The sequence below is a fragment of the Tachypleus tridentatus genome, chromosome 6 (assembly GCF_004210375.1).
Source record: "Tachypleus tridentatus isolate NWPU-2018 chromosome 6, ASM421037v1, whole genome shotgun sequence".
In the NCBI taxonomy this organism is placed as follows: domain Eukaryota; kingdom Metazoa; phylum Arthropoda; class Merostomata; order Xiphosura; family Limulidae; genus Tachypleus; species Tachypleus tridentatus.
In genome coordinates, this window is record NC_134830.1 from 126,059,249 (window position 1) to 126,087,145 (window position 27,897).

The 27,897-nt window shown below is 32.8% G+C and overlaps 2 non-coding genes and 1 pseudogene across 3 annotated transcripts in view; all 3 read right to left on the minus strand.

Moving 5' to 3' along the window:
• LOC143253600 (transcription elongation regulator 1-like) overlaps positions 1–14,765 on the minus strand; it is a 28,350-nt pseudogene extending 13,585 nt beyond the window's left edge. The window contains exons 1-4 of the transcript XR_013029727.1: positions 14,647–14,765; positions 9,282–9,462; positions 6,023–6,231; positions 13–163 (exon numbers count right to left, since the gene is read on the minus strand). The product of XR_013029727.1 is annotated as a transcription elongation regulator 1-like (transcript). The remainder of the gene's footprint in view (positions 1–12; positions 164–6,022; positions 6,232–9,281; positions 9,463–14,646) is intronic.
• A 3,643-nt stretch (positions 14,766–18,408) lies between these two features.
• Positions 18,409–18,482, minus strand: TRNAI-AAU (transfer RNA isoleucine (anticodon AAU)). Its single transcript has one exon. It is a non-coding gene; the product is annotated as a tRNA-Ile (tRNA).
• Positions 18,483–23,308: 4,826 nt separating this feature from the next.
• On the minus strand, positions 23,309–23,382 carry TRNAI-AAU (transfer RNA isoleucine (anticodon AAU)). The gene has a single exon. It is a non-coding gene; the product is annotated as a tRNA-Ile (tRNA).
• Between the last annotated feature and the right edge of the window lie 4,515 nt (positions 23,383–27,897).

The window sequence follows — 27,897 nt, forward strand, 5'->3', positions numbered from 1 at the left end:
TTAGAGTTCTACCTTTTCCCGCTGACTGGATCTTTCCTCACGCTCCTTCCTTCGTAGGTCCTGAAGGTAATCATTGAACATGATCTCTCTATCTCGCATTTTTTCAATATTTTTGAAACGCTCGTCCTTACCATACTTCTGTGCAAAGTCACTGAACATTGACCTAAATTTGACAATAAAAAAATGGTAATTAATAATTTAAAATCAGATTAAAACATGAAATTACCATTCATTACAACTTAAAAGCAAATGTTATTACTTTATTTTGAAATTAGTGTTCATTTCCCCCTTTTTCCCTTATACATATTTGTTTGCACCAAACAAAAAGTAAAAAATGTAAAAGTAAATTGATAATAAATGTAGAAATAAATCAAGTTAAAATAATGTTTAAAATTTGGATAAAAGATTTAAATAGAATTATGAAGGCCAATGGCTCATATAAAGTTGAAAACACAAGGAAGTTGAACAGTGCCACCATCACCAGTGGTATTGTCCAATGTTAGGGGAAAACCATAGAAAAGACATGTCTAAAATGGTGCTATTGCTCACAATCATAATGATGACAACAGTAAAGCATGGGCTATTGTGACTTAAGTGTCACAAAGGAACACACTGATGGATCAGTCCCAGATAAAAGAAAATGATGAGTTAAAAAACTGTCATGTGACCAATGTGTAAACTAGTTAGAACAACTTCCTCTTTCCGATTGTTACAGAAACAAGATGACCCCAAAAAAAAATAGTTTGATCTGGAAAATCTTGTTATGACATTCCTTACAGGACCGTAGTCCATATACACAATAGGCACAGCTGTGACAGCATCACAGCAAATGGACTTAGCTGCATGCCTTACCTCCACGTAGCATTGTAATCCTTCTCAAAGTCAAATAACACGGAAACAAGATGTTCCCTCTTGAGGAAGAATTCCCTGATCAAAGTTTCAAGTCAAATTATCTATCTGTTTTTTAATGACTTTCTAGGATTTTTATATAAACTCAGTGACATACACATTTATTCAAGTCAAAATTCTCCAAGACAAATTAACACCAACATCAAATAATTAGAACCTCAAAATAAGTAAATATCTATTAAGTTAAAGAGCATCAATACATAACATGATCTCTCTCTCATATTGTCATAGTAATCATTTAAATGATATTCAAAACATCAAAATATGAAAACAATCATCAAAATGTTCACCTCAAATGACTATATTCAGTATTATCTTCTAAGTTAAAGCACGTCAACTCATATTATGTCTTTCTGACATTTTCATAACTGTTTAAATGTGATTCAAAGCATCAAAGCAGTAAGAATCAAAATGTTCACCTCACTGATTAGATTCAGTATTATCTTCTAAGTCATCTAAGTTACAGCACATCAACTCACCATATGATGTCTTTCTGACATTCTCATTGCAATTGTTATTCAAAACATGAAAACAATAACAATTAAAATACTCACCTCAAATGACTAGATTCACTATTATTTTATATTTTTATTCAATTTTCAGTGTTCAGTTGTTCCTCAAAATTGCTGATTGCATTCATATTTAAAAACTTTTAAAAGTCAAAGAGTAACATAAATCATTACATTGCACACCAAAAACACTCTCAAGTCATTGTTATAACATTATTGCAATAGACTGAATTTATCATATAAAAAAAACACTTAAGTTCTTCCTTTAATTTTGGATTGCAACATCCAGATCATATATTTCATCTTTCTTTATAGTGGCTGCCTGTCTTAGTGCATTAGATTTTACAATTAATGATTTCATTTTTTTATTGGATTCTGCCACTACAGATTTTTGGTTAGTATTGTCTGTCAAAGCAGTTACATCTTCTTGTATTCTGTGTTTTAGCATTAGTTTCACTTAGTTGACCCTTGATGGCTTTCCATTTTGGGGCCAAAGAAAGTACTTGAATTTTCTTTCTATTATCTTCTAGATGTTGTCTGGCTGATGCGTTCTCTAAAAGACCTGATGTTACTTTGAAACCAGACATACTACCAATCAAATCAATATGCTCTGTCACTCTCCTCTAAGCAACTAGAGAAATCTCTTGAATGTTCTCAACTAAAATTTCTTTATTTATGGAGAACCCCTGCTCCACACTGGTTTGTCCATGATATAGAATTAGCAGAAGTTTAAAAACTTTCCAAACTGTTGAACTTTGACACAAGCTTTTCTTTCTTACGAAATTATGCAGGAATGAATCTCGCTGACTCATTCTTCAGTGGATTATAATCTTTAAAATAGTGGGGGTCAGTACTAGGTAAGGTTTTTACATTGTTTATAAAGACACAGTATCCTTCCTTGGCAATTTTGCTATCCCTTCATTCAGATACTGTAGTTAAGTCAGCTTCTCTAAGTGAATTTTGAAGTGATGTTTACAAACAACTGGCTTATCAACAATTTTGTTAGGGTTCAGACAGCATAAATGTTGAGCAAATGTAAAGATGATCAGCATTTTCTCAATTAAATGTTTCACAACAATGTACAAAAATTCCTTAAATTTCATACAGAACTGCATGACTGATAAGTCTGAAACATCCTACACATTTTGTAACAAAGATTGGGTTCTAAACCCATAATTAATATTCTTGTAGTTGACATGATTACTAGAGTCTTGTACAACTATTTCAAGGAGTTTTGTAACACTTCAGCTAACAGTATGTAAAATGTCATCTTTATTAAAATTGTTTCATCAATATCTTGATATACTCTTCAAGAAGACTATAGAGAAATGGTGCCAGTGGACATATACTCTGAAATATATCTAGAAATGGTGTCATAGCACTCGCTATGGTCTCAAAGGATGCCAAACGACCCATGGTAAACTTATCTGACACTTCCTCCTTGACAGTAAGATATGACTGGCTAGAAGGTTCATTCTTCTTTCCTTGCACAGCTTTAATATATTTAATTACAACTGACCATATCTCAATAGCTCTTGCAGTCTATTCCCAAGTCAATGATGGCCACAAAACTGAAATGGAAAGGCTGATGATCCAGGAATAGTTTTGTAGTCATCTCGTCAGGCTTAACTATTTTTGAATAACTAGTGTTGGGCTTTAATTAGTTTAGATGCACCAAACTGTGACTTTTCACAACCATTTTTAAAGGAATTGTAAACCACATAAAGATCACAGCTTCCAATGTTTAGTAGCTCGTTTGATGCAGTCTCAAACTCCTTTGTTTTATTGCATAGTAAAGAAAGCAGCTTCTAGTTCACTATTGGTCCATCCATGAAAAGTTGGATACTTTTTTTTCAGTCTATTGTTTGAAATTGATTCCAATAACACACGCAGAAGATCTTCAGCCCTGCCATGAAAAGCAATGAAAGCAGAGGTAATGTGATACAATGCAATCTTCAACAAAATCCCAGTATCTAATACAAATGTCCATTTGCTTCTTATTCAAGCTGCTGTTGCAAGATTCATCAAATATTAGTACAAATTTATTCACTTGTTTCAAGAATTTAGCCAAATGATTATCAAAATATGGACCAAGTCCAAAGCCTACAATCTAAGCACACTTGAATTCACCAAAAGCTATACATTTGTTTAAATGTTTCAGAAATGTTATTACATCTATTGTAGCTGAAGAGGGATGTCACACATTATGCAGCTCAAATAATTTCAGCTCTAAGTACATCTGGAGATGAAATAATCTCAATTATGTCACAGCATGAGCATGATTTATTGCACTGGTACTTGGTTTGTCCTGACTTAAGAATGAACTAATGTGTAGATTGCTATTCCTATGTTTAATGTTGTTTTTTATGCTTTTCCCCATCCACGTGTAATTTAATAGTAGGTTCATACATGTTCCTAAGGCTGAAAGTCTTTTTACATATGTTGCAGTGTGCAATATGTATATTTGTGAGCACTGGCTCAAGCCATATTCTACATAGTTCGTTCTCTTTCCAGTTCTCCTGATATTTACACTTCCCTGACATGAGGAGAAAATAATTCAAAAACAGTATCAAAATGATCATCATATGATACCAGAAGTTCCAGAACTACAAGCAGTTCTTTCCATGTAATTTAGCCATTTTCATACATTTTGAAAAGTGTGCGACAAAACAAGTTTAACAAAATGGTGAACGCAACAATGAAACCAAACTGTTCCATATAAGCTTATTGCTAATTGGTAAAATTGAGGGAATTCTGTGCTTCGTAGATAATTGCCTCACTTTCTTTCAGAAACTAACCAACTAAAAGTATGATGAATTCTGATCAGCAAATGTGACAGAGAAATACCACATCACCACATTTAGGTTTCAGTTTTGCATGGAGAGATTAGCTCTAAACATTATTGATGTTTTTAATGATATTTACTGACTTTTCATTTTTGTTAAAACATAAAATTTACTAAAATTCCATGACTTAAGAATACCCTTTTCAAATTCCATGATTTATCAGGTTTTCCAGGACCTGCAGGAACCCTGGGAAAGACACAAAGGAATCAATCAAGATTAATTTAGCCAAATGATTATCAAAATATGAACCAAGTCCAAAGCCTACAATCTAAGCACACTTGTATTCACCACAAGCTATACATTTGTTTAAATGTCATCAAGATTAGAATGAAAACCTTGACAGTATCACTGTCTCAAAGTAACCATGTTTATTTAGGTAGAAGAGAACTGAGTGGAGAACCCTTTGTTTAAGACCACATCATTTTTTTAAAATTAGGCTGAGATGTAGATTCCAGTCACTGGAAAGAATGGTGGGAACAGAAACAGGAGAAGATGTTGACCTGCCAACTTGCTTATCCATACAGAGCAAAAGGCTCTTCAGATCGTTTGAGAATGATTCTGTTGGAGACATTATAAGATCTGTCTCCACTCCCACATAGTACTAGTAGAGCAGCATATGTGCAAGATGGAGTTTGGAGCAATAACTTCCAAGCCTTGAGTTAAGAAATGTTAACCTTCAAACGCTGTACCACTTTCTCCTCCACCCACCTCGGGCAAAAATGAAAGTGAGAACCACTATAATTAACACAGTAAAGATCAGGTTCACACTTATAGGTTTCATGGTCTTTGCCCTGCAACAAGCACATGTCAAAGAACTACAGCATAATATGACAGCAGCAGGTAGACATGGTGATATAAATGTCAAAATTAGAACACTGGTTGTCAGCATAATTTCGTACTAACTAGTAGATATACACCTTACAACAGAAACTCCTTGGGTGGAAAACTAATGAGCATCTCTGGCTTAGTGATGTTCTTCATATCCCTCTCAACATTAAATTTCCCATGTGAAATTTAAAGTAGCATGGGGAGTAACCTCATTGGGTACATCCCCAATGGCCTTTGAATTCTTAAGGTTTGTCTGACAAAGAGTGTAGTACAAGAAAATAAGGTACAAGTATAAGAGAATATGGAGAATGCTGTTCAGTCTTCAAGACATGGTCATTTACCAATGAGCTGTTCCTTCTATTATTTTACTTTTATTTGGATGTGGGAAATCTATAATGAAAAAAAAAAAAAGATTCAGTGCCCACTGACCCCGTCCACCATGGATTCCTACATGGAGACACACTTACAATGCCAAACAAGCATGCTGCAGCAATGCAAAACCCAAACTCCAGCATCAGAAATAATGTCCATAACTCTTGTTGGGAATCAACCAAAACTGACACTTGGTTGATAGTAGGCCAGTTAGACTAGCTGGCTGACCCTGGGGGGCCACTCTATAGGAATTCAAGGCTAAAACAGTGTACTTGGGTTGGACCCCTCAACCACCAGGATGCTCTCCTTGTCTTCATGGATTGTCACACATGGGTATGTGTTCAAATTACAGAGGTAAACTGAAAAAACAAAACCTTCTCTGGGAGGGTCCTCACTTCATAGAAGCATCCACACTGAGGGGTGTGTAATGCAAAGCATGGAAAAAATGTGTGTGACAAAGGTTACTGAGTGAACTCTAAATTGAACTCAGGAATGACACACACACACACACAAAGTATATCTCTAATTCCCTTATTAGAGTATGAAAAATAGACATACTTGCTGGTCAAGTTTGCTTCTTCCATTAATTTACGAAAGTCATCTTTGCGTTCTTTCATCTTGTTCCTCTTCTCTCTTCGTTCCTCTTCTGCTCGTTCTTTCACGTACTTCTCAAACACCTGCTTTCTCTCCCTAGAAGTCAGCAACAAGTAGCGTGGGTCAAACACAATCTTGTGTAGCTCCTTCTCCCATGTAGAAAATGCTGAGACCTTTTGGAAAAAATTTATTTTCAGATTTATAATATATGAAACAGTTTTCAAATCATTTAAAAATATTTTAAAGCAGAATTACATGATAAATATTTGAATAAGTAAAAATTAGGTTGTTGATAAGCTGTTTCAATCTGAAGTTTGACAAAACAACAGAAAAAAAATACAGCAGGTTATTCATTAAAAAAAAAGAATTCAATACGTGTACATTTTAGCATTCACTATGGGCTTTGTTGAGCCAGCCATGATAATGACCCAAAACTGACCTATATAATTTTAACACTAACATCTAATACATTTTGTGTATCTTCATGAAATTTCTCAGGTTTCAAGTAAGCATTAATTGTCTTACTACGAGCTTCGTCCTAGGGGCAGACACACTTAAATATTTAAAACAGCATGCATATGTTCATGAAATTTTGCTAATTAGAAGTAAATGTTGCAATGTATTTGTACAAAAACATCAATTTTTAAAATTATATTAATGATTCTTTTTAAAATCATGACTGACTTGTTCTTTTTTTTTCAGATGTTGACTGTCAAACATGAAGGTAATTTTGATTTTAAGTTCCAAAATATTTCCATGCATCAAAAAAATTATCATATTTCACATGCAAAAATATTTTTTTGTTGGAAAAACTATAATTTATGTTTTTTCACTACTGTATCTCTGTACAGGTTTGGTTAATTTGACTTGCTCCTCGTAATTACCATAAAATTTAAAAAATAGATATACATTAACAGAAAACCACAAATGTTTTGTCTAAACCACTTAAATCCCATAACATTATACATCTAATATTTCTATTATTTTTAATTCAATGATCATTCAGCTGTGTCCTACCAACATTACGGAAGTTTCAATGATATGGCACACATGCACTGCTGTTACCATATCAAATAATATAAATCTGAACTTTACATAGTGACTTGTGTTGGCATTGTAAAATGCAGTCACATTTCAGTTATAATACATTACATATGAGTGTGTGTGTGTGTGTGTGTGTGTGTGCATTATTACTAGTTACAAATAAGTTCTTAAATAGCAGTTATTTTCCTTATCACATAAAACAGTAAAGAAAGAAGTGTAGAAAACAATGATCTTTGTACTCCACTGCAAAAAGTTGTGAGCCTTGTCAAATTTTGTATGTGGAGAATGTAAAACAACATTTTTTGGGGTTTTATATATGTTTCAAACTAACAAAAACAAAAACATATCAATACCATAGATTTCTACTAAAATTTATCAAGCTTCCTGACTAAGCCGTATTTGGGTCTAAAAAAATTTCATTTCTGACCACATAGTTTTAATCACTTAAGCATTCAAACTTGCAATGGAAATGACAGCTTTACAGTGTAAATACTGTATGAAAGTTGGCAGAATTACCAAGTTCAAAATGAGTGCTTTTTATTGGTTATTAATAAGTAATTGAGAAAAGTCAGTATAGGCATACAAATAATTTCCAAAACAGGAAGTGGGCAGACACTGTGGTGAATTTGTTAAATATAATATCTCAGCAAATAGGAAAGGTAGCAGGTTCTATTTTAGTTTGTCAATATTGATAATTTGCATTTCTAATTTGCTTTGTAGAGAGAAACTCTGAATTTTTAATGAAGCATTTTCACTAAAACTTTCTAGGTGTATGTATATAATCAAAGTGTTAACTGCTCCAAGGCCAAATTGATTTTGATGTTCACACAGAAAAACATTTATTAATCTGAAAATTTATTAAATTACTTTGCATAACCTCTAAAACCTTCAGAACAAATTTCAATTGTTTCTTTCCAGGAAAACTTTATATTTTATCTGTTATTGTTTCTAACCTAACTATTTAAGAGGTTGAAGGCCAACCTGACAGTCACCATAAAAAAACACAAAATAAATCTGCTTATCGTTTTACTTCTACAATGATATTAAGTCATAATATGAATCTGCATTTGTTTCACCTAAACAGCTTAAATTTTGTAAAATTATAGATGTTTCTGTTTACATTTTATTGTTTTACTGCTCTTTGAATCATGTCTACTAATCATACTACCACATACTTCATAAATTACTTGGTAAATATGAAACTCATGTTACCCTATCTAAACACATAAAATATGGGCTATTTACAAGCATAAATTGAAAATTTTTATTATTTTTTTCTTTCTCTTACCTAATCTAACATGATAAGCTTCTAGTTTCTAAACTGTAGATGCATTTATAAAAATAAGGAATATACATTATGAAAATAAGAAATATAATACTGACCTGGATTTTTTTCTGCTAATAGAAACTTACCCTGCATTATTACACTAATGTACTTAACTAAATATTTTTTTACTTAATTAAATAATGTACCATAAAACACAGAATAATAGCTAAAAACAGCATACAATATACCATTTATTATCATAGTTTGTTTGTTTTTTTTAACTTTCTAAGTGAAAGAGTCATAAACAATTATATGCTCACAGATGTGTCTTCAATGGAAATAAAGCTTGAACTGGAAGCAACATAATTCTCAGTCAGAAAACAACATATTATAATAGTTTTTGATACATTAAAACCATAACTTTCTATTGATTATAAATAATATAATATTAAATTTCACAGACAGAATTACCAGCAATTTGTGAAAGAGAAGATGTGACTGGAGACAAGAAGGTTCCGATTTACATTTTATGTGTCTGTAACTAACTAAAATTGAAGGCTATAAAAAGTATGCTTTTCCTGAGTAATAACAATATTATAATAAGTAACTTATGTTAAATTCTGTACTTCTTAAAGGGTTGGTAAATAAATTACAAAAGATGGGATACCTAGAGAGAAAATATCACAATTCTTACACTAGGAATTACACCAAGGATTTTTAAAATAAAATATCCTCATAAACTTCAAGTTACATAAGATTAATATTTTATTTAACTATGTTTTTTATGCCAAGTATATTTGTATAGAATGGATACAAAGTAGTTCAATTAAATTTTAAATGCAACTCTTTTAAAATGTCAAGACATGCACACTTTGAAGTTCCATAGTGAAGGAGACAAAATGCCTGGCTTACCTCCTTCTCTGCAAGCATATCACAAAATTGTTTCATTCTGATCTCCAGAGGAACAGCTGCTCTTTCTTTAGCAGCCTCTTTCCCAATGTCAATTCTACCCGTTTTTTTGTTATTCTGGTCCTCAGCAACCTTATTTTCCTGACTTTGTGTCACAGTTGTCTCTGTACTATCAGTTTCAACTCTGAAAATAGTAGTATTATACATACATATAACTTCTTCCTAGAACTGTCACATAAACATGAAACAAAACACCACGTTAGTTCCAAAATTCATTTCTATATCCAATCATATTAAAACTTTCATCAATAGTCTTTTATATTTCAAACAAAACCAGATTAATGTACCATTTATAGGGTACAGTGTCTTATTTACAAACTTTCAAAAGAGTACAACTGAATAATTAACATTTTTAAATTACAAAACTGTTAGTGCACATACAGTGTCCACAATTTAATGAAACTTTCTGATTAGAACTTTCACAAAAAATAGATAATTCATAATAATTTATTTTAAAATTTTGAAAGCTTTCATAATATGATTATTCAAGTCATAAAACTAAACAAGCTGATGTCAGAAAGACCATCCTTACTCATCACTTTATCATCTTTTTAGATTCTCTTTATCACCTCTTTAGATTTAAACATTTTACAAAATGCACACTTAACCACTCCAGAATGCAGTAGTGTTACTGGTATCTCAAAATTTTTTTCCTAATTCACAGTGAAAATATTTACCAAAATTTACAGTTTTAATCTGAATTTGCTATTTTTACATGCTTTTGATTTTGAATCTAAAATTGAAATAAGAATGTGTGAGAGTTTGCAGTTTACTTGATATCTGTCAATATTTTTAGGCCTATTGGTTTTTACTACTTCACTAGTTTCAAGTATTGAAAAAAGAATTTAATATATATTAAAAAGAAAGCCTTAATCAAAATGATGCACAAAAAACAGTTACCAAGGCATAATCTATAATAATATGTTTTTTTATAGGATATGACTGTGAAAACAGGACAAATACAGAAGCAAAGATGCACAGTCTATTAACCTTAATCTCCATTCACTGTCTCATAGGCAAAAAAGAAGAAAAAGTAATTACAAGAATAAGAAAAAAAAAATAAAGGTAAGAGAACAGGCTGTGGGTGCTCAAGCTCACAACATTCTACATTATCTTTTATTGCCTGCAGACAGTGATGGGAAAGTGACTGCTCTTAGAAGTAAAAAAAGTGAAAAACAAATAGGAGAAAGGTCTTGTCATCAGGAATGGTGAGTAGAAAAAACTTTACTTCCTGAAATTAGCATTCTGGCCCCCAATATGATAGCAGAAGCTCAAATTAATAAGATAATATTAATCAGCAGCAAAGCACATAAATTGTGTTAAAATACATACAGAGTTGTCTAAACCAGTATGACAGTCATACTCATAAAAAAACAACCTACTGTAACTACTAATTTTCAGACCATTGTCTACTTTTTATTAGAGCTTGTATATTCATTGGTGTCAACTGTCAATATACACATGAAAACAGTGCCAAAATATTCTGTTTAACTAACCTTATTGAAAATAAAAAATTTGAAGCATATGTGTAACTCTCAGTTTTTGTTATTCATTTAATATATTTTCACATTATATTTTAATAAATATATTAATAATTATCATAATCATTAGTTAACGTTTGTATCAATATTTTGACATTAGCAGTAAATTACTGTCACTTGTAACACATTTTAGGGAATCTGAATAGTTGTGACTTTATAAAACTAACAGCAGCTGAATATGAATAACTACTGTCAGGAAAGAGTATTTCATATAATGGAAGAATAAAATTTTCTTTTATTAAAAATATTTAAATGAATACTATTAGGTGTTTTGTCCAGATCAAAATAATGTGCTTCTAATGCAGTAATTGAAGTATAAACAATTTCTAAGTTACTGGGTAAACAAGTGTAGTGTTAATGAAATTGTTTCAGGATTATTTACACTCATTAAGTCACCAATATAAATTAAAGCAAAATCAGCACCAGAATTGTATTGTTTTTAAAATTAAAATATATAACTTATCTATACACGTATAACACTTAGCTACCACTGGAATACCAATTAGGGTAAAAAATACTTATAAATACACAACTATTTATTTTGGGGGGTAAAATTTTTCTTAGAGCAATATAGAAAGACTGCAATTCTGTTCCATTAAAAATTCATAACTAAACATAAACTGTTGTGTAGTTTAATCAAATGATTGAACAGCCTGACCTTACCCACAATTACTAAAGTATTCTGCAATAGGCTGATCATTTTTATCATCTAAAAAGTATGTTTATTATAACTATTATTTATATATTACTTTTGTCAAATTAAATAAAATATATTAAAAGAGGTAGATAGTTGTTTGTTTTAATGGAGTTGGAAAGAAACCTAAATTTTACAGAAGATTTACACAATTTTGATACATTTTCTACATTTTAATGAAATTAAATTACTACCTTTAGACTGGTTAACCAGTTTAATTATTCATACTATTAACTCTATTAATTGTAAATTGTACATGAAATGTCTTGGAAATAAATCTAAAATTACAACTAGCTTGCTCACTGAGAACAATATTGTTTTCTTGCAGTTTTTGGATCTTATTCTTCAACTGAAAAATCAGTATCTCTATTGAAAGTATTTTAAAGTTCGTTAGAAAACTTTAAATATTATATTATTAAGCAAATGAAACTTGCATTCTCAAATCTACCTAGAAAAATAAAATGTAATTTTCCAAATGTACTTGTTAATACTGTTTTCAAACAACTTCACAAATTCTAACAATTCTGTAGTTGGGTCCTTCTTTTAAGAATTTCACCTATGTTCCTTTTCAGTTTATAAATGACAAATAATATGTTTATGAAAAAGTATCAATAACAACACTATTTTTACATTCACAAAGTAAAAAGTATTTACTTCATCTACACCCAAATAATTTAAGAAACTCTTTTCTAGTGTTTTTAAAAACCAGTGTGTATCATTGTACATCATGCTTGATTTCTCAAAATGAGAGAAGTTAAAAAAACCCAAACTCCATTTTTCCAGATAAAATAGTGTCAGTACTATCCGTACTAATATTTTAGTGACAAGAGTGTAGGGTGGCTGTGGGTAGTACCATGAAACATTGTAAGTGTTAGCATAATAAACTTGAGATGTAGGAATGGGATCAAGAAGCCTAGTACAATTGCATAAAATTTATCATGAAATTTAAAAAACCATCTATTCAATTTTAAATTTAAATAATTTCTTAAGCCATTTTCTATCATATCACCAACATTTTAAATTAAAAAAAACAACCTCCTCCTTAATGAATGGAGACTAATTAAGAAATAAAAATATTTTTCCAGTTTTGTTGTCTATACATTTTATTCTATAATTTCATTATACAGACTAATAAGAATTAGGTTATATGTTTGTTGCTAAGCAACAACATAAAAGCCATTGTTGCAACAGTCTTACCAAAGTGAACTATCTTTTCACTATAAAAGTTGTTGATCTAACTGATTTTTACCAATAATTATTCTATAAATATGCCACTAACTTATTTCTTAAATGATCGTAATTTTGATTGGCTCACAAAGAAATTGACCAATGTTTGATTGCCTCAACTGCACTTCCTTGCCTCCTGTTGGTCAAGCTTGATTTTACAAAATTCATTTTGTTCAATTAGCAATTAAAAGTGAGGTTAGGGTATATTAAGGGTGGTAGTACTAACTATCATTTCTGACTGCCTATATGCTATGTAAAAGTTTTCCAATCTAATTTCATATTTATAACTCATTCTAGTTTGACGTCCAGTATACATTGTTTACTAGTGTTACAGGCCACAAATACCAGAACTATTACAGCATTTACTGTCATTGTAAATGCTTTATAATGACAAAGAAAAATGTCATTAATTACAATTTAGTGAAAAATGAAAAATAAATAAATTATTTTCAGAGGTAAAATGTTTTTCTTCAACCAATAAAGGAGGAATACAACCCCGTTCTTTTCACAAATTCATAACCAGTATACTTTAAAGTGCATTTCAACTTCTATATGGGTTCTACCCTCCCAATCACACCCTCTAAAAAACATGAATCAGCACCAGAATTATATTGTTTTTAAAATTAAAATATATAACTTATCTATACACGTATAACACTTAGCTACCACTGGAATACCAATTACGAAAAAAATACTTATAAATACACAACTATTTATTTTGGGGGGTAAAATTTTTCTTAGAGCAATATAGAAAGACTGCAATTCTGTTCCATTAAAAATTCAAAACTAAACGTAAACTGTTGTGTAGTTTAATCAAATGATTGAACAGTCTGACCTTACCCACAATTACTAAAGTATTCTGCAATAGGCTGATCATTTTTATCATCTAAAAAGTATGTATATTATAACTATTATTTATATATTACTTTTGTCAAATTAAATAAAATATATTAAAAGAGGTAGCTAGTTGTTTGTTTTAATGAAGTTGGAAAGAAACCTAAATTTTACAGAAGATTTACACAATCTTGATACATTTTCTACATTTTAATGAAATGAAATAACTACCTTTAGACTGGTTAACCAGTTTAATTATTCATACTATTAACTCTATTAATTTTAAATTGTACATAAAATGTCTTGGAAATAAATCTGAAATTACAACTAGATTGCTCACTAAGAACAATATTGTTTTCTTGCAGTTTTTGGATCTTATTCTTCAATTGAAAAATCAGTATCTCTAAAAAATACAAAATTCAATCTTAACCTCAGCTTATAAAGTTCCCCTCGTACTTCGTCCACATTCATGCACAAGTATGCAAACACAGACAGAATTTTCGACAGGCTCTTCCATAGTGCACTGAATTATTTTAATAAGAATTGACATAAAAAAATTTTATTGTGGGATCTTGACAGATACTACGTACGTGATGAACATAGTCCTCAGCATCTCTCTCCAATAAATACATATTTAAGAAATATAAATGAAGCTGACCACCAAGCACTTGACGATTAGAATTAGTATAATATTCGTAGCTTTATTTCCTTTCTTTACTTTTTTTTTTTTTTCTTATTTTATTAAATATTTCAGGATATAAATAGATTTAAAAATTAAAAGTAATAACGAAAAGTATAAAACAGAAAATCAAAAAAAAATAATTCATAATGTCAAAAAAATAGCATCTCAAGGCAATGTTCATATATTGCCTTGAAAAGGGCCGGAGTACTGTGGGTTACTCTGGCCCTAAATCACTCCAACGAAAATATAGTAGTAGTCGACATTAAAGTTAGGGATGGAAGAAGAGGTCACTTGCAACGGACCCTCCTGGGTATCTGAAATCTAACATACCCAAATACCCACAAAGAAGAAGTTGTCGGCAAGTGATATTGTCGGCAAACGGGTTGTCGCCGAGCCATCTGTCGATTAGTACTGTTGTCGTTGAATTGAGTGTCGCTCATGTTGGCTATGGCTCGGTCGACAGTGAATAGTTTGTGTTATGTATTTTCGTTTTTCTATGTTAAAGGCGTTTCTTTGGTGTAAATATATATCTGTATTTGTGGATTATTTTTATCATCTGAAAGTCTTTTGTTTTTCTTCGTGTGTATGAAGCCAGCATGTATATTCAAGTTTTTCTTTTGTATCTTTAATACTTCGAGTCCCGGTCGCACCAAACATGCTCGCCCTTTAAGCTGTAGAGGCGTTATAATGTGACGGTCAATCCCATTATTCGTTGGTAAAAGAGTAGCCCAAGAGTTGGCGGTCGGGGATGATAAAAAGCTGTCTTCCCTCTAGTCTTATACTGCTAAATTAGGGACGGCTAGCACAGATAGCCCTTGAGTAGTTTTGCGCGAAATTCAAAAAATAACAAATAAATAACTTTTAATGCTTTCAAATATCACTGCTATTATGTTTATCATGAAAGATCTTTTCATTGTGCGTTGTACTACATTACATCATAGATAAAGAGTTTTATTTTCTTGTATTTAAATGTGGTTTTTAGTTTAAAGTTTGTGCTATTGATCATTCTTTGGAACAAGAAGCATTTAGTGTTTCTTGACTACGTAAGGTCAGTAGATTTTAAAGTCGAAATTAGTAGGAAGAAGTATAATATGTAGACACATTATTCATTTCCTACTTTTGTATTTTAATGTTGGAATTTTCAAAGCTTTTGTGTAGTCTGATTCTAAGCACTTTTTGTATAAACACGGTATCCAGAAAACTACTTAGTTTCCTTCTAGTTGCCTTTGATGTTTACAAAACTCAAAGTCAGTCACATCAATTGACACGTTTTTTTTTCATAAATTTAATAAGTAGTGGTTATAATATTATTTACAAACTACATTTGTACTATATCACAGATAGGATAGAGAAAAGTGGAACTTTCCCTCATTTGTTTTCAGTGGCGTGTGATCTGACAAACGTTTCTAACAACGTACTCATGCATTTAATTTATTGGCTGGAATGGTTCTCGGTTAACACCATTATTTCATTATTTCCAAGAGTCGTGTTCTTTTACAATTTCCGCTTCTTCGAAGTTGATTGGTGGTATGCCTCTATAATATCTTTGCTTATATGATTCGCGTTCTTTTTTTGTTGTTGTTGTTGTTTCTGGAGCCATACATTGTTTTATTTAATTCTCTGCATTTCTCCAAAATGTCTAATCTGTCGTTTATTTTGTCTCCTTTCTTGCCTCTGATTGCGTTCATTAGCGGTTTTATCCATTTTTTTTTGTATCTATTTATCCTCTGTGCTCACTCCATTAGATTTTTTTTACTTTTATTTTTCGGTCTCAATCTTTTTTCAATTCAACCAATCTAACTAATAATGTCTTATTTTCCTTTTTCCGACGATCTTTCCTTCTTTTCTAAAGTATTTCTTTTAACTTGTTTTCTTGTGAGAGTGAAAAAAAAAATTTTACGCGTCTTATTTTTTTTCGGTAACGTTGATAATGTTACTTAGTTCTTCAGATCTTTTATTTCATTTTAAGTGCTTCATATCTGTTTTCTAGAATTAAATGAAAAGTATTGTTATGCTATTCAAGCACATAATTGTCCATTAGTATTGTTTTCATTCTTCCACAATATACGTAACATGCAGAAAAGAAAACTATATAAAAACAAGGGAAAGCACTAAAATAAACGAATCATGATAAATCCGTTACACCTTTCGAAACAGGCACGCCATTTAACAAAATTTAATCAAAGTTTATTATTAATAGAGTTGTGACATATTTCTTTCGCGCCACACGTTAAGTACTTGTAAAATATATAGGCTTTCTAATAGCCTTGATGTCGTAAAGAAATTAAAAGTTTTAAAATTTGTATTAAAATAGTACAAAAGTATTTAAGAGATAATATTAAAAATGTCTATTTTTAAAAGGTAAAATATATCATCGTAAACATTTTTGAAAAATAGCTCTGAAGTGTTTTCTATTATTTGAGGTTTCAAGAAGACAAAAATAAATTAATTATAACAGAGCAGTATAGTGAGATTCTAAACATCTCTTTACTATAAGGCATACGAAGGGTTAGCTACTCAAATTACTAGGGTAGTTGATACTACATGAGTGTCACTGTGACGTAATACAAATTTGAAGTAGCAATTTATCAGGTCATTCTATAAATAATGTCCGAAAATTTAATACACAAAATGCATCATCATTTCTGTCTTTGTAAACGTCTTTAACGACGAATATGAAAATGTTCAGGCAAATATAAAATCTAACTCAACACATTAAACGAATAAACCTTTGTGAAGATGGATGCAAAGAGCAGGGAAATGCAAATCCAGCACGTCGGCACATCAATACAGATGTCTATAGTTTAAGAAAATTTACATACTTAATGATGGGCCTCTTTTCAGTGTTGGGATCAACAGATGCAATGAAACTGAATTTTGCTGTAGGGGAGAAGCGAAAGTACTCGGTAAAACCCCCTTTCAGGTCAAGGGCTCCGAATAAAATGCCATGACCGTGCCCGAAAGCAACCTGTAGGAGAAAAGATACACGGATGTTAACGTAAAATAGCTGTGGTATAGAGGAAACAACACAGATTAGTGTTAGAAGAGACTTGACGTTTGTAGGAAGTCGATAAGGTTAGGTTCAAGGAAACCGACAATGGTATTTTTGCTTGGTGTGATCATTATCAACCTACTGTGCGATAATGGTCTCAGGTTATCTGGTAGACCGTGTGCGTGACGTAGCTGGTACAGATGGCTGGATTTCTTGCGGATGTTTGCAAGAGGCTCTGGTGAATCGCTTGTTGTCTTCTTTTTTCTGTATTGCTTGATGGTTGCTGTCGATGTTGGTTTGAAATTCTTCGTTTGTTGTACAGAACTGTTCATTTGATCTTGAGGCGTCACACGTATTGTTATCTAGAGTTACAGTCTGAGTGCTTAGTGATCGTAAACTGTAGAAGTCTGTTTCGGTAATCTTGCTTGTAGATTGTTTCTTCAGCTGTGTTATATCGATGACTGGATTTTGTGAGTCGTAAGTTGGTGGAGTATTTTGTGTTTGAATGGCATGTTTGGGTATCCTTGGCTTGAATGAGCAACAGCGACGACTTTGGGCACTGAAATGGAATAAATGGTAATAGCATCAGTTGCGTAAAACGCAGACGGCACTGTGCTTCGAAGTAGTTACTATCTTCATAAATTTGGTAGATTGATTGAAATTTTTGGAGAAAATTCTGTGTACTATGTATATCTCGATCTTGCTGTGGCTTTCCAGGGAATGTTTGAATTCTGTGGGATGAAATCCTTTGAGAAAAACAGAGAACCTGTCGGTGTGGGTCTAACTGACTTTGACTTGTGCCCTCCAGTGCTTGCATACGTGTGATAAGTCTCCTGGTGTAGAATGATGGAAAAGAATACCTCTTCGGCGTGTTTTCGAATTCTGGAATGGTCGATGATTGCACCAGGCTGAGCCTCACCAATAAACGTGGCGATATGTGACGCTGAGAGTGCGTAGAGAGAGGTCGACTATCGGCAGGATAAGTGAAGTAGGTTCACGCAATGAAAACATCATGTTAGCAGAGAGATAAACATGGTCCAGCTGGCTTGGTGTCTTTGCTGGGAATCACAAAATGTGTCGGAAAAGTAATAACTCATAAATGGCCTGTATGGGGATCGAACCCACGACCTTCGCGTTATTAGCACGACGCTCTAACCAACTGAGCTAACAGGCCTCTGGATCTAAAACATGTGGCAATATGGAAAATATTTCTTTCTTTTCATTAGCAGCAACAAACTTACAAACAGTCCTGAATAACTTAGAAGAATACTGCCAGAATGTCAAAATAAGGATAAAAATTCTGAAAATCCAACGAATACTATTCGCCAGAGAAAGAACTGAAACAAAACTAGACGAAAGTTACACATGATCTGATCAATTTTACGAACTGCTCCCTCGGTTGAATATTTAGGATTAACTTACGACATCAACTTAACGTGGATACAGCATACTAACAATATCCTAACTAGAATCTGGGAAAGAGCAAATTTGGCTAGAAGCCTATTCGGTTAAAATCAAGGCACATTAACAAATAATATAATAAAATCTACAAAAAATACATAATACCCATAATAGAATACACATGTCCAGCCTGGATAAACATATCACAAAAACAATTACACAAACTAGGAAAAATACAAAATTCAATCTTAACCTCAGCTTATAAAGTACCCCTCGTACTTCGTCCACATTCATGCACAAGTATGCAAACACAGACAGAATTTTCGATAGGCTCTTCCATAGTGCACTGAATTATTTTAATAAGAATTGACATAAAATTGTTTATTGTGGGATCTTGACAGATACTACGTACGTGATGAACATAGTCCTCAGCATCTCTCTCCAATAAATACATATTTAAGAAATATAAATGAAGCTGATCACCAAGCACTTGACGATTAGAATTAGTATAATATTCGTAGCTTTATTTCCTTTCTTTACTTTTTTCTTCTTTTTTTAAATATTTCAGGATATAAATAGATTTAAAAAATTAAAAGTAATAACGAAAAGTATAAAAACAGAAAATCAAAAAAAAATAATTCATAAATTCCAAAAATAGCATCTCAAGGCAATATGAATATTGCCTTGAAAAGGGCCGGAGTACTGTGGGTTACTCTGGCCCTAAATCACTCAACGAAAATATAGTAGTAGTCGACATTAAAGTTAGGGATGGAAGAAGAGGTCATTTGCAACGGACACTCCTGGGTATCTGAAATACAACATACCCAAATACCCACAAATAAGAAGTTGTCGGCAAGTGATATTGTCGGCAAACGGGTTGTCGCCGAGCCATCTGTCGATTAGTACTGTTATCGTTGAATTGAGTGTCGCTCATGTTGGCTATGGCTCGGTCGACAGTGAATAGTTTGTGTTATGTATTTTCGTTTTTCTATGTTAAAGGCGTTTCTTTGGTGTAAATATATATCTGTATTTGTGGATTATTTTTATCATCTGAAAGTCTTTTGTTTTTCTTCGTGTGTATGAAGCCAGCATGTATATTCAAGTTTTTCTTTTGTATCTTTTAATACTTCGAGTCCCGGTCGCACCAAACATGCTCGCCCTTTAAGCTGTAGAGGCGTTATAATGTGACGGTCAATCCCATTATTCGTTGGTAAAAGTGTAGCCCAAGAGTTGGCGGTCGGGGATGATGACAAGTTGTCTTCCCTCTAGTCTTATACTGCTAAATTAGGGACGGCTAGCACAGATAGCCCTTGAGTAGTTTTGCGCGAAATTCAAAAAATAACAAATAAATAACTTTTAATGCTTTCAAATATCACTGCTATTATGTTTATCATGAAAGATCTTTTCATTGTGCGTTGTACTACATTACATCATAGATAAAGAGTTTTATTTTCTTGTATTTAAATGTGGTTTTTTAGTTTAAAGTTTGTGCTATTGATCATTCTTTGGAACAAGAAGCATTTAGTGTTTCTTGACCACGTAAGGTCAGTAGATTTTAAAGTCGAAATTAGTAGGAAGAAGTATAATATGTAGACACATTATTCATTTCCTACTTTTGTATTTTAATGTTGGAATTTTCAAAGCTTTTGTGTAGTCTGATTCTAAGCACTTTTTGTATAAACACGTTATCCAGAAAACTACTTAGTTTCCTTCTAGTTGCCTTTGATGTTTACAAAACTCAAGGTCAGTCACATCAATTGACACGTTTTTTTTTCATAAATTTAATAAGTAGTGGTTATAATATTATTTACAAACTACATTTGTACTATATCACAGATAGGATAGAGAAAAGTGGAACTTTCCCTCATTTGTTTTCAGTGGCGTGTGATCTGACAAACGTTTCTAACAACGTACTCATGCATTTAATTTGTTGGCTGGAATGGTTCTCGGTTTAACACCATTATTTAATTATTTCCAAGAGTCGTGTTCTTTTACATTTTCCGCTTCTTCGAAGTTGATTGGTGGTATGCCTCTAATATCTTTGCTTATATGTCTCGCGTTCTTTTTTTTTTTTCGTTTTTCTGGAGCCATACATTGTTTTATTTAATTCTCTGCATTTCTCCAAAATGTCTAATCTGTCGTTTATTTTGTCTCATTTCTTGCCTCTGATTGCGTTCATTAGCGGTTTTATCCATTTTTTTGTATCTCTTTATCCTCTGTGCTCTCTCCATTAGATTATTTTTTCCTTTTATTTTTCGGTCTCAATCCTTTTTCATTTCAACCAATCTAACTAATAATGTCTTATTTTCCTTTTTCCGACGATCTTTCCTTCTTTTCTAAAGTATTTCTTTTAACTTGTTTTCTTGTGACAGTGAAAAAAAATTTTACGCGTCTTATTTTTTTTTCGGTAACGTTGATAATGTTACTTAGTTCTTCAGATCTTTTATTTCATTCTAAGTGCTTCATATCTGTTTTCTAGAATTAAATGAAAAGTATTGTTATACTATTGAAGCACATATTTGTCCATTAGTATTGTTTTCATTCTTCCACAATATACGTAACATGCAGAAAAGAAAACTATATAAAAACAAGGGAAAGCACTAAAATAAACGAATCATGATAAATCCGTTACACCTTTCGAAACAGGCACGCCATTTAACAAAATTTAATCAAAGTTTATTATCAATAGAGTTGTGACATATTTCTTTCGCGCCACACGTGAAGTACTTGTGAAATATATAGGCTTTCTAATAGCCTTGATGTCGTAAACAAATTAAAAGTTTTAAAATTTGTATTAAAATAGTACAAAAGTATTTACCAGATAATATTAAAAATGTCTATTTTTAAAAGGTAAAATATATCATCGTAAACATTTTTGAAAAATAGCTCTGAAGTGTTTTCTATTATTTGAGGTTTCAAGAAGACAAAAATAAATTAATTATAACAGAGCAGTATAGTGAGATTCTAAACATCTCTTTACTATAAGGCATACGAAGGGTTAGCTACTCAAATTACTAGGGTAGTTGATACTACATGAGTGTCACTGTGACGTAATACAAATTTGAAGTAGCAATTTATCAGGTCATTCTATAAATAATGTCCGAAAATTTAATACACAAAATGCATCATCATTTCTGTCTTTGTAAACGTCTTTAACGACGAAAATATGTTGCAGGACGAATATTAAAATGTTCAGGCAAATATAAAATCTAACTCAACACATTAAACGAATAAACCTTTGTGAAGATGGATGCAAAGAGCAGGGAAATGCAAATCCAGCACGTCGGCACATTAATACAGATGTCTATAGTTTAAGAAAATTTACATACTTAATGATGGGCCTCTTTTCAGTGTTGGGATCAACAGATGCAATGAAACTGAATTTTGCTGTAGGGGAGAAGCGAAAGTACTCGGTAAAACCCCCGTTTCAGGTCCAGGGCTCCGAATAAAAATGCCCTGACCGTGCCCGAAAGCAGCGTGTAGTAGAAAAGATACACGGATGTTAACGTAAAATAGCTGTGGTATAGAGGAAACAACACAGATTAGTGTTAGAAGAGACTTGACGTTTGTAGGAAGTCGATAAGGTTAGGTTCAAGAAAACCGACATTGGTATTTTTGCTTGATGTGATCATTATCAATCTACTGTGCGATAATGGTCTCAGGTTATCTGGAAGACCGTGTGCGTGACGTAGCTGGTACAGATGGCTGGATTTCTTGCGGATGTTTGCAAGAGGCTCTGGTGAATCGCTTGTTGTCTTCTTTTCTCTGGATTGCTTGATGGTTGCTGTCGATGTTGGTTTGAAATTCTTCGTTTGTTGTACAGAACTGTTCATTTGATCTTTAGGCGTCACACTTATTGTTATCTAGAGTTACAGTCTGAGTGCTTAGTGATCGTAAACTGTAGAAGTCTGTTTCGGTAATCTTGCTTGTAGATTGTTTCTTCAGCTGTGTTATATCGATGACTGGATTTTGTGAGTCGTAAGTTGGTGGAGTATTTTGTGTTTGAATGGCGTGTTTGGGTATCCTTGGCTTGAATGAGCAACAGCGACGACTTTGGGCACTGAAATGGAATAAATGGTAATAGCATCAGTTGCGTAAAACGCAGACGGCACTGTGCTTCGAAGTAGTTACTATCTTCATAAATTTGGTAGATTGATTGAAATTTTGGAGAAAATTCTGTGTACTATGTATATCTCGATCTTGCTGTGGCTTTCCAGGGAATGTTTGAATTCTGTGGGATGAAATCCTTTGAGAAAACAGAGAACCTGTCGGTGTGGGTCTAACTGACTTTGACTTGTGCCCTCCAGTGTTTGCATACGTGTGATAAGTCTCCTGGTGTAGAATGATGGAAAAGAATACCTCTTCGGCGTGTTTTTCGAATTCTGGAATGGTCGATGATTGCACCAGGCTGAGCCTCACCAATAAACGTGGCGATATGTGACGCTGAGAGTGCGTAGAGAGAGGTCGACTATCGGCAGGATAAGTGAAGTAGGTTCACGCAATGAAAACATCATGTTAGCAGAGAGAAAACATGGTCCAGCTGGCTTGGTGTCTTTGCTTGGAATCTCAAAATGTGCCGGAAAAGTAATAACTCATAAATGGCCTGTATGGGGACCGAACCCACGACCTTCGCGTTATTAGCACGACGCTCTAACCAACTGAGTTAACAGGCCACTGAATCCAAAACACCTGGCAATATGGAAAATATTCTTTCTTTTCATTAGCAGCAACAAACTTACAAGCAGTCCTGAATAACTTAGACGAATACTGCCAGAATGTCAAAATAAAGATAAAAATTCTGAAAATCCAACTAATACTATTCGCCAGAGAAAGAATACTGAAACAAAACTAGACGAAAGCTACACATTATCGGATCACTTTGACGGACTCCTCCCTCGGTTAAATATTTAGGATTAACTTACGACATCAACTTAACGTGGATACAGCATACTAACAATATCCTAACTAGAATCTGGGAAAGAGCAAATTTGGCTAGAAGCCTATTCGGTTAAAATGAAGGCACATTAACAAATAATATAATAAAAATCTACAAAAAATACATAATACCCATAATAGAATACACATGTCCAGCCTGGATAAACATATCACAAAAACAATTACACAAACTAGGAAAAATACAAAATTCAATCTTAACCTCAGCTTATAAAGTACCCCTCGTACTTCGTCACCATTCATGCACAAGTATGCAAACACAGACAGAATTTTCGACAGGCTCTTCCATAGTGCACTGAATTATTTTAATAAGAATTGACATAAAATTTTTTTATTGTGGGATCTTGACAGATACTACGTACGTGATGAACATAGTCCTCAGCATCTCTCTCCAATAAATACATATTTAAGAAATATAAATGAAGCTGATCACCAAGCACTTGACGATTAGAATTAGTATAATATTCGTAGCTTTATTTCCTTTCTTTACTTTTTTTTTCTTATTTTATTAAATATTTCAGAATATAAATAGATTTAAAAAATTAAAAGTAATAACGAAAAGTATAAAAACAGAAAATCAAAAAAAATAATTCATAATGTCAAAAAAATAGCATCTCAAGGCAATGTTCATATATTGCCTTGAAAAGGGCCGGAGTACTGTGGGTTACTCTGGCCCTAAATCACTCCAACGAAAATATAGTAGTAGTCGACATTAAAGTTAGGGATGGAAGAAGAGGTCATTTGCAACGGACCCTCCTGGGTATCTGAAATCCAACATACCCAAATACCCACAAAGAAGAAGTTGTCGGCAAGTGATATTCTCGGCAAACGGGTTGTCGCCGAGCCATCTGTCGATTAGTACTGTTATCGTTGAATTGAGTGTCGCTCATGTTGGCTATGGCTCGGTCGACAGTGAATAGTTTGTGTTATGTATTTTCGTTTTTCTATGTTAAAGGCGTTTCTTTGGTGTAAATATATATCTGTATTTGTGGATTATTTTTATCATCTGAAAGTCTTTTGTTTTTCTTCGTGTGTATGAAGCCAGCATGTATATTCAAGTTTTTCTTTTGTATCTTTTAATACTTCGAGTCCCGGTCGCACCAAACATGCTCGCCCTTTAAGCTGTAGAGGCGTTATAATGTGACGGTCAATCCCATTATTCGTTGGTAAAAGTGTAGCCCAAGAGTTGGCGGTCGGGGATGATGACAAGTTGTCTTCCCTCTAGTCTTATACTGCTAAATTAGGGACGGCTAGCACAGATAGCCCTTGAGTAGTTTTGCGCGAAATTCAAAAAATAACAAATAAATAACTTTTAATGCTTTCAAATATCACTGCTATTATGTTTATCATGAAAGATCTTTTCATTGTGCGTTGTACTACATTACATCATAGATAAAGAGTTTTATTTTGTTGTATTTAAATGTGGTTTTTAGTTTAAAGTTTGTGCTATTGATCATTCTTTGGAACAAGAAGCATTTAGTGTTTCTTGACCACGTAAGGTCAGTAGATTTTAAAGTCGAAATTAGTAGGAAGAAGTATAATATGTAGACACATTATTCATTTCCTACTTTTGTATTTTAATGTTGGAATTTTCAAAGCTTTTGTGTAGTCTGATTCTAAGCACTTTTTGTATAAAAACGGTATCCAGAAAACTACTTAGTTTCCTTCTAGTTGCCTTTGATGTTTACAAAACTCAAGGTCAGTCACATCAATTGACACTTTTTTTTTCATAAATTTAATAAGTAGTGGTTATAATATTATTTACAAACTACATTTGTTCTATATCACAGATAGGATAGAGAAAAGTGGAACTTTCCCTCATTTGTTTTCAGTGGCGTGTGATCTGACAAACGTTTCTAACAACGTACTCATGCATTTAATTTGTTGGCTGGAATGGTTCTCGGTTTAACACCATTATTTAATTATTTCCAAGAGTCGTGTTCTTTTACATTTTCCGCTTCTTCGAAGTTGAATGGTGGTATGCCTCTAATATCTTTGCTTATATGTCTCTCGTTCTTTTTTTTTTTGTATTTTGGTTTCTGGAGCCATACATTGTTTTATTTAATTCTCTGCATTTCTCCAAAATGTCTAATCTGTCGTTTATTTTGTCTCCTTTTCTTGCCTCTGATTGCGTTCATTAACGGTTTTATCCATTTTTTTGTATCTCTTTATCCTCTGTGCTCTCTCTTTATTTTGTCATTACATTTTTTTTAGCGGTTTTTATTTTTCGGTCTCAATCCTTTTTCATTTCAACCAATCTAACTAATAATGTCTTATTTTCCTTTTTCCGACGATCTTTCCTTCTTTTCTAAAGTATTTCTTTTAACTTGTTTTCTTGTGACAGTGAAAAAAAATTTTACGCGTCTTATTTTTTTTCGGTAACGTTGATAATGTTACTTAGTTCTTCAGATCTTTTATTTCATTCTAAGTGCTTCATATCTGTTTTCTAGAATTAAATGAAAAGTATTGTTATACTATTCAAGCACATAATTGTCCATTAGTATTGTTTTCATTCTTCCACAATATACGTAACATGCAGAAAAGAAAACTATATAAAAACAAGGGAAAGCACTAAAATAAACGAATCATGATAAATCCGTTACACCTTTCGAAACAGGCACGCCATTTAACAAAATTTAATCAAAGTTTATTATCAATAGAGTTGTGGCATATTTCTTTCGCGCCACACGTGAAGTACTTGTGAAATATATAGGCTGTCTAATAGCCTTGATGTCGTAAACAAATTAAAAGTTTTAAAATTTGTATTAAAATAGTACAAAAGTATTTACCAGATAATATTAAAAATGTCTATTTTTAAAAGGTAAAATATATCATCGTAAACATTTTTGAAAAATAGCTCTGAAGTGTTTTCTATTATTTGAGGTTTCAAGAAGACAAAAATAAATTAATTATAACAGAGCAGTATAGTGAGATTCTAAACATCTCTTTACTATAAGGCATACGAAGGGTTAGCTACTCAAATTACTAGGGTAGTTGATACTACATGAGTGTCACTGTGACGTAATAAAATTTGAAGTAGCAATTTATCAGGTCATTCTATAAATAATGTCCGAAAATTTAATACACAAAATGCATCATCATTTCTGTCTTTGTAAACGTCTTTAACGACGAAAATATGTTGCAGGACGAATATTAAAATGTTCAGGCAAATATAAAATCTAACTCAACACATTAAACGAATAAACCTTTGTGAAGATGGATGCAAAGAGCAGGAAATGCAAATCCAGCACATCGGCACATTAATACAGATGTCTATAGTTTAAGAAAATTTACATACTTAATGATGGGCCTCTTTTCAGTGTTGGGATCAACAGATGCAATGAAACTGAATTTTGCTGTAGGGAGAAGCGAAAGTACTCGGTAAAACCCTTTCAGGTCCAGGGCTCCGAATAAAAATGCCCTGACCGTGCCCGAAAGCAACCTGTAGGAGAAAAGATACACGGATGTTAACGTAAAATAGCTGTGGTATAGAGGAAACAACACAGATTAGTGTTAGAAGAGACTTGACGTTTGTAGGAAGTCGATAAGGTTAGGTTCAAGAAAACCGACATTGGTATTTTTGCTTGGTGTGATCATTATCAACCTACTGTGCGATAATGGTCTCAGGTTATCTGGAAGACCGTGTGCGTGACGTAGCTGGTACAGATGGCTGGATTTCTTGCGGATGTTTGCAAGAGGCTCTGGTGAATCGCTTGTTGTCTTCTTTTCTCTGGATTGCTTGATGGTTGCTGTCGATATTGCTTAGTGATCGTAAACTGTAGAAGTCTGTTTCGGTAACCTTGCTTGTAGATTGTTTCTTCAGCTGTGTTACATCGATGACTGGATTTTGTGAGTCGTAATTTGGTGGAGTATTTTGTGTTGGAATGGCGTGTTTGGGCAACAGCGACGACTTTGGGCACTGAAATGGAATAAATGGTAATAGCATCAGTTGCGTAAAACGCAGACGGCACTGTGCTTCGAAGTAGTTACTATCTTCATAAATTTGGTAGATTGATTGAAATTTTTGGAGAAAATTCTGTGTACTATGTATATCTTGATCTTGCTGTGGCTTTCCAGGGAATGTTTGAATTCTGTGGGATGAAATCCTTTGAGAAAAACAGAGAACCTGTCGGTGTGGGTCTAACTGACTTTGACTTGTGCCCTCCAGTGCTTGCATACGTGTGATAAGTCTCCTGGTGTAGAATGATGGAAAAGAATACCTCTTCGGCGTGTTT